A 14,951-nucleotide genomic window follows, 5' to 3' on the forward strand; every position below is an offset into this window, starting at 1 on the left:
AGGCTTGTGTAATATCATTGTTAGTGGATTGACCTAGGGATAAAATTTTTAAATACCAATTCACCCCCCTCTTGGGATTGCACCAAAGCTAACATAAAGCATTCAATTCAGTATAATCCAAGACAGTTCATGCAATTATTGATATTCATCCAATATCTATAAAATAGTTTGAGCATGTATTTCAATAGTTTGAGCATTCATTTCAAGACATTAAGTACATAATAATAATAATAATAATAATAATAATAATAATAATAATAATAATAAGAATTTTAGAGCCGTAGTGATTTTAAATTAAGTTGCTCCCCCTAAGTTTATGCATTCCATCATATCTCTAAGTAACTTCTCTACTGTGCATTAGGCCTAACTCATGTCTTATTTGGATATATCTATCCTTCTGAAGTGGTTTTGTGAGGATATCGGCCCATTGTTCATTAGCGCACACGAATTCAAGTACCATATCCCCCATTTGCACATGGTCAAAAATGAAATGGTGTCTAATTTCTATATGTTTGGTTCATGAATGTGATATGAGGTTCTTTAAGATATTTATTGCACTAGTATTATCATGTCTTATGGGAATCGTGTCATAGTGCAATCCATAGTCCATGAGTTGTTGCTTCATATAAAGCAATTGAGCACAATAACTTCCAGCCGCAATATATTCAACTTCGGTTGTGGATAGTGCAACTAAGTTATGTTTCTTGGAAAACCAAGAAATCAGAGATTGTCCTAAATAATGACAAGTGCAGCTAGTGTTTTTCCTATCCACTTTACTATTGGCAAAGTTAGCAACATAATAGCTGACAATCTCAAAAAAGGAATGCTTAGGATACCACAATCCTAACGCAATAGTCCCAATAAGGTCTCTAAGTATCCTCTTGAGTGCTAATAGATAAGACTTTTTAGGTGCAACCTGAAATCTAGCACACATACAAACACTAAACATTATATGAGGCCTGCTAGCAATCAGGTATAACAAGCTACCAATCATCCCATGGTAGAGCTTAACATCCACATGTATGCCTTGCTCATCTTTATCTAACTTAGTGGAAGAGCTCATAGGTGTTCCTAGTATTTTACTGTCTTCGATATTGAGCTTCTTAAGCAGGTCTCTCACATATTTTGATTGGTTTATAAATGTTCCCTATTTTTCTTATTTTATCTGAAGTCCTAAGAAGAAATTAAGTTCACCCATCATGCTCATTTCAAATTCGTTTTGTATGCATTTGAAAAACTCATTGCACGACTCTTGGTTCGTAGCTCCAAAAATAATGTCATCTACATATATCTAAACTAGGAGTATGTTATCATTTTTAGATTTTATGAAGAGTGTTGTGTCAATCATTCCTTTAGAGAATCCATTATCCAGCAGAAAGTCACTAAGCCTCTCATACCAAACTCTAAGAGCTTGTTTCAATCCATACAAGGCTTTTGATAATCTATAAACATGATTAGGATATTTGTGATTCTCAAAACCTAGAAGTTATTCAACATATACTTCTTCATTAATATAGTCGTTTAAAAATGTGTTTTTAACAACCGTTTGATATAATTTAAAGTCTTTAAAAACAACATATACAAGTAACATACGAATGGCTTCCATCCTAGCCACGGGAGCATATGTTTCCTTAAAATCTATGTCTTCCTCCTGGTTATATCCCTAGGCTACTAGCATAACTTTGTTTCTAACCACTATTCCATTTTCATCCTTTTTGTTTCTATAGACCCATTTGGTTCCAATAATAGTGTGATCATCAGGTCTAAGAACCAAGTACTAGACTTTATTCCTCTCAAATTGATTAAGCTCTTCGTGCATGGACAATACCCGTGATTCATCTTCTATGGCCTCATTAATATTTTTAGGATCCTCCTGAGATAAGAATGCAAAGTGGTTGATAAAATTTTTTAAGGATGAACGGGTGGCAACCCCATGAGATGGTTCGCCTAAGATTTGATCTATAGGATGATTTCTTACAAATTTCCACTCTCTAGGTAGCTCGTGTACCTCATTCTCTTCTTGATTATCTTGAGCAAGTGTTTCACTAATTTCTATGCTCTTTTCAATGTTATTTACAATGTATATTTTCTCTAATCCCTTAGTTATTTCAATATCATCCTCATCGATCTTCCTGGAAAAAGGATTAGACTCATCAAACACTACATGGATGGACTCTATTACAGTCAATGTTCTCTTATTATATACCATGTAGGCTTTACTATCTAATGCATAAACTAGAAATATACCCTCATTATATTTCGAATTAAAATTTCCTAGGTTCTCATTTTCCCTTAGAACAAAACATTTACAGCCAAAAACATAAAAGTAGGAAATATTAGGTCTATGGCCATTCCACAATTCGTAGGGGGTTTTGTTGAGAGTCGGCATGATCAAGACTTTGTTCATAACATAACATGCAGTGCTAACAGCTTCAGCCTAGACGTATTTAGATAATTTATGTTTATTGAGCATTGTTCTACCCATTTCTTGTAGAGACATATTCTTTCTCTCAACTACACCGTTCTATTGTGGAGTCCTAGGTGCAGAGAAATTGTGAGATATATCATGAAGATCACAAAATTCCTCCATATCTTTATTCTTAAATTCTCTTCCTCTATCACTTCTGATATATGAGATTTTATATCTGTTATCGTTCTGAATTTTTCTACATAATCTAGCAAGATTTTCACATGCATTATCTTTATGCGCTAGGAATAATACCCATGTGAATCTAGAATAGTCATCAACAATCACAAAAGCATATGATTTTCCTCTTGGACTATGAATTTGATTAGGACCAAATAAATCTAGATGTAACATTTGAAGTGGCCTAGTAGTAGAGATGACTTTTTTTTTTTCTTAAAGTTAGATTTAGTTTGCTTACCTAGTTGACATGCATCACAAATTTTATCTTTCACAAATTGAGTCTTTGGTAAGCCTCTAACTAATTCCTTTTTGACTAGTTTTGACAGTAAATCCATATTAGCATGCCCTAACCTTCTATGCCAAAGCCAACTAACTTCATTTATTGCAGTAAAACATGTTACACATTGAGAAGCAAGGTTATCAAAGCTAGTGGTATAAACATTTTCATGTCTATCAGAAGTAAACAGAATTTTGTTTTCAGAATTATTCTCAACAATGCATTTGTCATGTTCAAAAGAAACCCTATAACCTTTATCCCAAAATTGACTAATACTTAACAAATTATGCTTCAATCCATCAACAAGTAACACATTATCAATAACCAGAGAGGGTTGCTTACCAACTTTACCTACGTCGATGATTTTGCCCTTTGCATTATCTCTAAAGGTCACGAATCCTCCGTTTTTGGGTGCAATGGAAGCAAACTTGGCCTTATCGCCAGTCATATGTCGTGAGCAGCCGCTATCCATGTACCATTTGTCCTTGGTGGAGAATGATCTCAGGAAAACCTGCAAAAGACACTCAAGTAACTGATTTTGGTACCCAAATTCTATTGGGTCCATAGGGGTTAGTGCTTAATACTCCCTTGATTCCCCAAACTTTCTTTATTTTTACATCTCTATTTTTGAATGGACAATCAAATTTAATGTGGCCTATCTTTTTGCATTTAAAACAAGTAGTATGCCTATAGGAGTCTTTGGATGGGATAACTGATTTTGATTCTTTTACAAAGTATCTCATGTAGAGATTTTTCTATCTCTTATTTTCTATCCATTACAACCAAGGCCTTTTTATCAAGAAAAATTTCTTTGGGCCTCAAGGAGTCTTTCAAAATTGTTTTGGTGAATTTATAAATGATTTTGGAGTAATCCTCCAATTTTATTTCAAGACACTCAATTTTCAAATCCTTTTCTTTCAGTGAAGCATAGTGAGAGTGTTTTCCTATTTCAAATAGTTTTGACCAATTTGTGCATTTATTTTCCAAATCAATAATTTTCTTAGTCATTTTCTCAAGAGATGTACAAACACAAATATATTCAAGTTGCAATTCTTTATATGTAGGTATGCTATCATCATCAGAATCATCACTAGAAATAATAAGATGATAAGGAACAAGATGATAACACCTCATGGTCACTATGTGCCTTTAAGCATAGATTTGCTACTTTAATGTCACTGGACTCGATGTCTGAACCACTGGTACTATGTTTATCCCAAGATGTTCTAGCTTTCATCGCTGTCTTCTTCTTTTTCGATTCATTTTTTAGTAGTGGGCAGTCAAGTTTAATGTGGCCGACCTTGTTACAGTTGAAGCAAATTGGAGGATCTAACTTTTCCTTTTTCCTGCTCAACTCACCCTTTTATGCTTTTGAGTTCTTGAATTTTCTGGAGGACCTCCCATTCTTTTTTAAAAACCTGCTAAATTTTTTGGAAAGCAAAGCCATGTCTTCATCCGGCTCCTCGTCACTATCTATACTAGAGCCACTAGTAGATGCTTTCAAAGTTGTCACTTTTCTAGCTTTGTTATGCTCACTCACCCTTTCATTTATGGTCATTTCATACATGATGAGTGATCCTATTAGTTCATCTAGTGTCATTGCCTTTAGATTTCTACCCTCAGCTATGGCTGTAGCCTTCGCCTCCTAGATTGGTGGAAGACCCCTAAGTATTTTCCTAATCATTTCACAAGTGGGGTAATTCTTGCCATGTGCATGTGATGAGTTAGTGATGTGTGTGAATTGAGTGTACATTCTTTGAATAGATTCACCTCATATTCACTAGTTAATATGTCAATTCTACTATCCTTTACATCTCTAGTGCCCTCATATGTAACTTCTAATTTATCCTATATTTCTTTAGCTGAGGTGCATGTCATGACCCTCTTAAATTCATTAACATCAAGAGCACAGTATCAAAGATTCATGGCAGTAGCATTTACTTGAGTTGCTTTCATGTCATCGTCTATATATTCTTCTTCAATCTTAGGTACATTTACTCTTTCTACAGATTTCATAAGGGCAAAGTCCCCTTTGGAGACTACTCTCCACACCCTCCAATCAGTATTTTGAAGAAAAATACGCATTTTTTGTTTCTAGTAGGTGTAATTAACACCACAAAAAATAGGAGGTCGTGTGGAAGAGTGTCCCTCCACAAATTGGGTAACACCAACATAAGCCGTTGCGATCTTTTGCAAAAACGTTTAAGTCTAGTGTAATGAGGCTCTGATACCAATTGATGTAATTGGTGTAATCTCAAGAAGGGGGGTGAATTGGATATTTAAAAATTTTAGGTCACTTCTATTCTAACTCTGGCCACAACAAGTATAACTCAACCTAAGGTCTTTTCTAGTCAATTCCAATTCAATAGATACAAGGACGTTCAGATAAGCTAGACAGATAAAGCAGTTCCAATATTACTCAAGCATATACAAATACGTATTTAAAATATCCGTGCAATAAATTTAGCGAATACAGATAAGCAACTAAACACAAGAATGTAACAGGAAATAAAAGAACAAGGACACATGATATATTATTGAGGTTTGACAATTGTACCTACGTCCCCGCCTCTAGCTAACCAGCCCGAGGATTCCACTAATGCTCACTTACGGGTGGAGCGACATCGGTTACAACCTCATCTCCGTAAGGGGCGAGGAAAAACCCCAGTTCAAATTACAGGACTGATCCCAACCTTTACAACTAATTCTTACAGGCTAGATCAGCACCCCCTCAGGCCACGCTTGAAATACAATAGTAAGTAAAAATTTTGTATACAATACAAGTGCTTTTGTGCTAAGAAAATATGTACTATAATATAATTAATGCACTCTTGTATGGTAAAGATTTATGCTCAATAGGGTCTATGTGAATATATCCTTCTAAAGAGATATGTGATAGATAATGATCCTTAAAAAAAATATTTGATATTGAGAGCTCTTCAAAGAACAAATGCCCAAATAATATCTCACAAATATTTATAAAGAAAGTGTAAGAGATATTAGATTTTTGCTTGACAAAAGATTTTTAGCAATAAGCACAAAGTAGGCTTTTGAGTCTTACAATGAGGATGCAAAAAGACTTCCAAACTAAGAAGTGATTTCCCAACAATATTTACCAATGAATTAAAATGGGAAATACTCAAAGCACACTCTCAAAAAAATATTTAAAATCAATGAATGAGAGAGTGTATGCTATAGACAAATACAATAACCAAACCCACAAGAATGAATATTAATCACTCTTCACTTTGCAATGAGTTTTCAAATGAAGAGGATGAGATTGATGTTCTCCTCTATGAATGATTTTATCAAGAAAGAATGAAGGAGAAATGAATACTATGCTTGAAATTTGAGAGTATATAGCAATATGAGTGATAATTTTTAGAGAGAATTTGCTAATCAAATTGCTAATCAAGTTGCTATTTAGGACAAATGAAGGAGTATATATAGAATTCCCAAGTCTTTTGACCATTGGGGACACGAAGGGAATTTTATAAAAAGTTTAATTAAAATTTAACCCTGATTATCGTGGTAAAAAAATTGAGAATTCGAGAGGTTCAGTCGTCCAGTGCTAGGGCCGGTCGGCTGTCCTTTCACATGAAATTTGATTTTTAAAGTGGGGTTCGGTCAACCGAGGATAGTATCGGTCGGTTGGCCAAGGCAATTTGTCGAACCTTCATAGGTTCGGTCACTTGAGAGAAATGGTCGATCAGCCAAGATGCAAAGCCAATTTGTTGAGCCAATTTTAAAGCTCAGAGGCCGGTCAACCAAGGTTTAAGAGCCAAGCCAGAAATGAGGTCGAGCGGTTGAGCATTTATGTGTACAGGAGGACCGATCAGCTGACCAATAAGAAATTAAATATTTAAAAGTTCAATCGACTAAGGGTATTTGAACACTAAAGGTTTGGTTGATCGAGTCCCGATAAAAACATGATTTTGGCCCTATTTTTGTTCCAAAGACTTGTCAACCCTTTGTGTATAAGATATAGCATTTTGATTTAAGGGTTTTGGAACCTAATGGTCAGTCTATGGTCTTTTGGGTTTGAGCATTCATTCCTTACTATGTATGAGATGCAATTATTACAGACCATACGATTATTATAAACTCAAGGGATATAATGCAGTTTACAATTGAAAATGTTGGTCTTCATTCCTTTTTACTCTCCAAATGCCAAGTATATGAGCTTCGATGTCCATCATGGCTTCCATCATAATCTTACTATCCATGTGAGCTAAGAATGATCATGTTCAAATGCTCAGTGCACAGGTAAGATACAAAGTGATTTGTCATTATCAAAACCAGATATGACTCAAAAAGTCAACACATATCATAAAATTTCTGTAAATATAAAAACCAACTACTTAAATAAATACATTATTATAATTTGTTCTTTTGAGAAACAAGAATATACCATAAAGCCCTATGTTCAAAACTTTTTTTAGTTTTAAATTCAAAAGATCATCCTTAATCATAGTCTCTTTCAAAATTAATTTTATTTTAATGAAAAGTATTTAAATAATATTAATTCTACTTTTATTTCCAAAATTGATGTTTTTTGAAATCTCGCTATATGAAGTAGTGATTTTTAATCAAATCTCACAAGATTATCTAATGAGATTTCATGGATGAATTTTAGGTAGTCAAATCTCAAAGGATCATCTTACGATTTTCAATGTAGGATCACTTCTTCTTTCTTTTCCCTCCATTTCCTCCACACGTGTCTTCTTCCTTTCCATATTTGGTGCACTTTACTAAGGCAATTTTCGGAGCAATTCTGACGAGTTGAAGTAATGGACATTTTTTGGTAAGGGGGGGTAGAGGACGGAGCCATCGGGAGGGAGCTTGAAGCTACTATATGCCAAGATGGGCTTGCCAGGGCATCCTTCACTAGAATTTGGTAGTGATATCCAAGGGAGGGAACTAACTGGTGACAATTGGCTCAAGTAATATTATTTGTAGAGAAATCCAAAACAAAAAAATATAGTAAATGTAAATTTTTTAGTATGTGGCTCATATCAAGTGAAACACATGTGCAGAAAAAGTAGGTTGAAGAAAAAAAGGAAGCTGGTCGGAAGAAAAATTGTCGACGATTTTCATAAGTGCATCGATGGTTTCTTCCACAAGAAAATCAGGAAGAAAAACGTCGACGGTTTGATGTAGGTACATTGACAGTTTCTTCTAGTGAAGAAGAATCGTCAACAATTTGATGAAACTGTCAACGATTTTGTTTGGCATCAATTTTGAAATTTGAACTGGGATGGTTAATAGGTTCGAGGTGCGGGGGAAAATCGTCCGATGAATAGTACATAGGTATTTGAAGAATTTTATAATCCCTCTGTATGTCTAGGGTTAGCATAAATACAATGATGTAACCTTATTTTTTATGATAGTGAATTTCAGCCGCTGTTTACTTTTATGGATGTAGGCATTCTGCCGAACCACGTTAAATCTGGTGTTGTTTTCTTGCTTTCATTATCTTTGTGTATTTATGTATTATTCATCGTGATTGCTGTATTGCACCACACACGTTTTTGCACAACAACTGGTATTAGAGCTAGGTTACAATGGTTGGGATTTCTTCTACGAAGTTCGATTTGGTCAAGTTCAATGGATCTGGAAATTTCAAATTATGGCATAGAAGGGTCAAGGATTTGTTAGTGCAGCAGGACATGGTGAAGGTGTTATATGAAAAGCAGTTGGAAGGTATGAGCGACATTAGTTGCAAGGAACTGGAAGCGAAGGCTATTGCGACTATCAGGCTTTGTCTAGCTAATGACGTGATGTATCAAGGATGAGAAATCACCGGCAGTAGTTTTATTAAAACTAAAAAGTCGATATATGTCCAAGTTGTTGACGAAGATGCTTTATCTTAAGCAGAAATTGTATGGTCTTAAGATGTCAGAGGGTTCAAATCTAAACCAACACATCAACGTGTTCAACTAGATCATCAGTGATTTGAAGCAATGTGATGTGAAGTTCGAAGATGAAGACAAGGCATTAATGTTACTAAATTCCCTACATGCTTCTCCTACATATGAAAATAAAATTACAACACTGATGTGGAGAAAAGAAACTCTTGAATTGGAGGAGATCACAAGTGCTCTTTTAGGTTTTTATCAGAGCAAGAAATGCAGTGATGAGAATTTACAAGGTGAAGAGCTTGTGGTAAGAGTTAACCAAGAACATGAGAGAAGCAAGTTTCGGAGCAAACTAAGTAACAATAAATCTTGGTCAAATTCCAGAAAGTGGAAGGATATACGGTGTTTTAAGTGCAGGAAAAAGGGGCATATAAAACAAGATTATCTAAAGAGAAAAAAGGGGAATACAGAGAATAAAGATGGTCCCTCAAAGTCTGCGAATGTAGTGAAAGAAGAAGGCTCAAAGAGCAGTGACAGAGATATGTTTTTAGTTAATTCCGGTTTAGATCATCTCACATATTCTTCGATCTTGGATTCAACATGCTTGTAGAGACCCAAAAAATTATAGTATTTAAATATAAAAAAGGGCGAAAAGGAAATTCAAAAGGAGGAATTGCAGGTCTCATTGACAAACCCTTCGATTTCGTCGACGAACTCACTACTAGATTCGTCGCACACCACGTGTCTCTGAAAAATTGCTGAGGGGTTGTTGGAGGGCTTGAAATTCATCAACGATAAGTAAATTTTTGTTGATGAACTCTCTTATGGGCCTTGTCGACGAAGTGATGTGTCTTGTCGATGAAGTCAGGTGTATAAATAGGCATCTGATTTTTTGCGAGAAAATTCAGCCAAACCCTTTTCACTCTCTCCCACTTCGGCTCCCTCACCTTCTCTCTTCGATTCCGACCCTGTTCTTTGCCGATTCGATGATCGAAAGTTGCCACATCACTCCTAGGAAGATTCTCTGCACATCTGCTAGAGTGATTTGTTGGTTAGGCTAACTTGGGAATCATCCCAAAATTTGGGTAAGTTAGTTAATTTCAGTTTTATTAGGTTTTGGTGTTCTGGATTGAGAAGAATATGTTAGATAAGATAATACTAAAGTTTTTTTGGGAAAATATCAATTTCAGGGTTTTGAGGTGGGGACCACACGAGTGTAATTTTGGAGTAATTTGTAGGCTTTTCCATAAGTCAGGTAAGGGGATAAACTAAGTCAGCTTTCTTATGAAAATATATTTATTATTTTACAGCATTTAATTTTAGGTAAATATGTATATTGTAGAATTATGTTGAAAATAATTTTGTTGATCAGAAAATATGATTTTCATGTATAATATCAGAAATATGAGTAGAACATATTTTATGTTTTGAATATTACCCCTTTTGTGTGGCATGAGTAACAATTACCATGGAAATTATGATGATGAAATATTATGTTTTCCTAGAATATTCATGTATTACTAGTTTTCAGGAAAAACTCTATAACAGTATAGGAACAATGTTCTAAATATTATGTTTAAAAGTACAAATATTCATGATTCAGTATGTTATGATAGGCCGGTGTAAGGGCTGAGGTTTTATATGATATATCAGCGTAAGGGCCGAGGGTTTTATATGATAAGTTATGACGGCGTAAGGGTTGTGAGTAAGATACAAAATGCAGGCGTAAGGGCCGTGAATTTTATATGATATGTTATGCAAAATTTTATGGAAATATTATCATGACCGATATTATTATGAAATAGTCATGTATCATGATTTGGAAATATATTATACGTTATCAGAACTCGGATGGTTTGGTTTAGGCGTTTATGAAGCACGGTACCGTAGCTATATGATTACGATCATGTATATGTTAGTGCTACCACTTGTCGTAAGGGGCGGTGGGAGATCGACAGTCAATGTGGTTTTATGGTAGTGTAGGCGTCCCACTGGTGTCCGGACCAGGAGGGCCATACCCATCGTACTTACAGACTTATGTTGATCTAATGTGGTCTGCCAGCCATTGTTAGGTCCCGCCTTCAGGCCACACAACCTAGTTATGTGGGGGTAAGATATGACACTGACAGTTATCCATCCAGAGTGTTATTTCATGTACATTTATATGAGATGATTTTTATGTATATAAATTCAGTATGTTATACCATGTTATGATAAATTATGTTTTTCTCAGATATGATACAGATAGTTTTTATCAAATATGATTTATGTACTGTTATATGTATAACATGAAAATACTCATGTTGCCACACACTGATATTAGTTTATTTCCCTTACCAAGAGGTGTCTCACCCCAGCTATATAAATATTTTAGGAGCCCCAGATGGAAGAGCGGATAGAGCTTCACAACGTTAGAGTTCGACTGTTCTACCCTATCTGAAGGGGAAGTCATTTTGCTAGGGTCTGACGGATTTTTTGGTGGCGACTCTATGGCACTTTTTGGATTTTTTTTTTTGGGATGTGTGTATGTATATGATAGTTGTAGTAAAACTCTGGTATTGTGTTGGATGAATGATTTGATATGTATATGATTTTATGTTTCCCACTGCTTAGGTATTAGTGTTGTATTTCAAGTATATCCCTGGAACCCATGGGTCCAGGTTGATTATGTTTTATCAGGATAATTATGTTTAAAAAAATATTATGGTAAAACAGCAGGTCTTTACAGTTTGGTATCAGAGCCTAGGTTGCTAGGTTTTGTATATTTTAGAGTGCAGCGGAAACAATACTAGAGTTTAGGAAAAGAATTTAAGGTTTTGTTCTACAGTCTAGAGGCAGGACTTCCGTGGTGGTTTCTTTGTTTTTCCTGGGGTGATGATTTCAGGAAAACCATAGTAAACTATTGTCAGATTGTGTTTCTGTAGTGTAGGATTGGATCTTGAAATAAGATAAGGATGTCAAGATAGGGGATTTTAGTTAAACGCGTAAATTATAAAGAATAGGGTACCTAAGTCATGTTTATTGTCCTTTCAGGATGGACCCTGGAGGAGGTAGTGCCCATGCGAGTGGTAGTGAAGGTGCAGGGCCCTCAAGTGCAGGAGGGATTGATTCAGATGCAGTACTACGTAGCATAGCTCGGCAGGTTATGACTAAGATTGCTAGGAGCCCCAGAGAGCAAGGAGGCTTGTCTGCAGGCCATGGGTGCACTATAGAGATATTTACTAAGATGAATCCTCCGACATTTTCAGAAGGAGTTGATCCTGCAGCCACCAAGAATTGGATGTAGGAGATTGAGAAAGTTTTGGTGGTATTACAGTGTACAGAGGAGCAGAAGGTCCTCTTCGCCACTTATAAACTGACAGGGGAAGCTAAGAGGTAGTGGACTGCTGTGAAACTTCTAGAACAACAGAGGACGATGCCATAGTTATGACATGGGACCAATTTAAAGAATTATTCTTTGACAAATATTTCCTAGTCACTGTCAGGGAAGCCAAAGTGGAAAAGTTTCTGAATTCGAAGCAGGGACAACTATCGGTCCAACAGTTTGCGGCGCGGTTTATAGAGCTATCCTGCTTCGCCCCGTATATTGTTCCTGATGAAGTAAAGAAGGTGAGACTGTTTGAAAGAGGATTGAAACAAGGAATATACAAGCAAGTGGTAGTGTTGAAGATATAGGATTTTGCTGAGTTAGTTGATAGAGCAGCTTTGGCCGAGGCTAATGAGCGTATGGATGCAGAGGAGCAGGGATAGAAAAAGAGATTTACACCTTTAGGCTTCCAGCAAGGAGCTAGGTAGGGTCAGTAAAGGAGAGGAAACTATAGTAGAGGGTAGAGGCAGGATACTGGAGGTCGTAAGTTGCAGATGATGCAAAATTTTCCTATCTGTCAAACTTGTGGAAAGAGACACTTGGGAGAGTGTCAAGTGGGGAGAGTCGTCTACTATCGCTACGGTCGGTAGGGACATCTGATGCGAGATTGTCCTACACCACCAAATACCGCTCTTGCTCCCAGACTGTACCAAGGAGGCTATTAGGTGCCCCGTGGAGGCCAGCAGAGGAATGTAGCTCCAACGAGGGTCTATGCTTTGACGCCTAAAGATGCTGAGACAGCCGATGATATGGTGACATGTATGATTAACATGCTTTCATTTAAAGTTATTGTATTGTTCGATTCAGGAGCCACACATTCGTTTGTGTCTATATGATGTATTAGATTATGTGGGGCAGAAACACAGTTGTTAGACACTGAACTATTAGTAACTACACCGACAGGGTCAGTAGTGAGGTGTAGTAGAGTGCTCCGAAGCTGTCCAGTTGATATTTGGGGAAAAGTCTTGCCAGCTGATTTGATAGTATTGGACATACATAGGTTCGATATAATTTTTGGTATGGACTGGTTAGTAGCCAATTATGCCAGTATAGACTGTCGTTTGAAGAAGTAATATTCAAATCTCTAGGAAGACCAGAACTCAGGTTCATGGGATTGTGTGTGCAATCCCCAACTCAGTTAGTATTAGCTATACAAGCGAGGAGATTACTCCAGGATGGTTGTCAGGAGTTTATGGCCTTTGTAAAGGAAGTGTTAAAGAATGAATTGAAACTGGGCAATACACTAGTGGTCAAGGAGTTTTCAGAAATTTTTCCAGAAGATCTACCTGGGTTACCTCTCGACCGCGAGGTAGATTTCACTATTGATCTACTTCCTAGGACGGCACTGATCTCTAAAACACCTTATAGAAAGGCTCCAATAGAGTTGGGAGAGCGAAAGGATCAGTTGCAAGCTTTGCTGGATAAGGGTTTTATTTGGCCCACTGTATCATCATGGGGAGCTACAGTGTTACTTGTAAAGAAAAAGGACGGGTTTATGAGGATGTGTATAGATTGCAGGGAAATTAATAAGGTGATGATCAAGAATAGGTATCCTCTACCCCGTATAGACGATTTATCGGACCAGCTTCAGGGTACGCGGGTCTATTCCAAGATTGACCTCAGATCAGGTTACCATTAGGTGAAAGTAAAAGTAGAAGACGTCTCGAAGATAGCCTTCAGGACTAGGTATGGACATTATGAATTCCTAGTTATGTCATTTGGCCTGACTAATGCTCCTATTGTATTCATGGACTTGATGAATAGAGTCTTTCATCCGTATTTGGACCAGTTCGTTGTAGTTTTCATTGATGATATACTGGTCTACTCGAGGAGTTTTGAGGAGCATGAGATGCATTTACGGCCGGTACTTTGGATGCTCAGGGAAAAAGGTTGTATGCCAAGTTCAGTAAGTGTGGATTTTGGCTAGAGAAAGTGTCATTTCTAGGGCATGTTATTTCAGGGGATGGTATTTCAGTGGATCCCAACAAGATTGAGACAGTGTTGAATTGGGAAAGGCCAGAGAACGTTTAGGAAATTATGAGTTTCTTGGGACTGGCGGGTTATTACCATCGGTTTGTAGAGGGGTTTTCAACTTTATCAGGACCTCTCACGCAGCTAACCAAAAAGAATGTTAGGTTTGAATGGGATGAGGATTGCAAGCAGAGCTTCTAGGAACTGAAACAAAGGCTTATCACTGCACTAGTGTTGATCATTCTGTCAGGGGGTGATGGTTATGTTTTACAGTGACGCGTCTTTGAAATGGCTCAACTTTGTATTGATGCATGATGGTAGGGTTGTAGCTTATGCCTCCCGACAGTTGAAAGAGTATGAAAAGAACTACCCTACCCATGATCTGGAATTGGCTGCAGTGGTACACGTGTTAAAGATTTGGAGGCTTTACTTGTACGGTGAAAGATGCAAGATATTCTCTAATCACAAAAGTTTGAAGTACTTTTTCACTCAAAATGAGTTGAACATGAGACAGAGAAGGTGGTTGGAACTTATTAAAGATTATGACTGCACTATCAGTTACCACCCAGGGAAGGCAAATGTAGTAGTTGATGCTCTAAGTTGGAAAACAGTAGGACCAACACTGGCAGCTATGGAGGTTTAGCATCCGATTCAGATGGATCTGGAGAGACTTGGTATAGAGTTGGTAGAGAGTGATCCTCAAGAATTTATTGCCAGTCTGGTAGTGCAACCTACTCTATAGGAAAGGATTAAGATAGCTCAAAGAGATGACGCTGAATTAGCAGAGCTGATAGCTAAGGTGCAGGACGGACAGGGAGATGAATTTGTATT

Source organism: Malania oleifera, chromosome 1 (genome assembly GCF_029873635.1).
Source record: "Malania oleifera isolate guangnan ecotype guangnan chromosome 1, ASM2987363v1, whole genome shotgun sequence".
Classification (NCBI taxonomy): Eukaryota; Viridiplantae; Streptophyta; class Magnoliopsida; order Santalales; family Ximeniaceae; genus Malania; species Malania oleifera.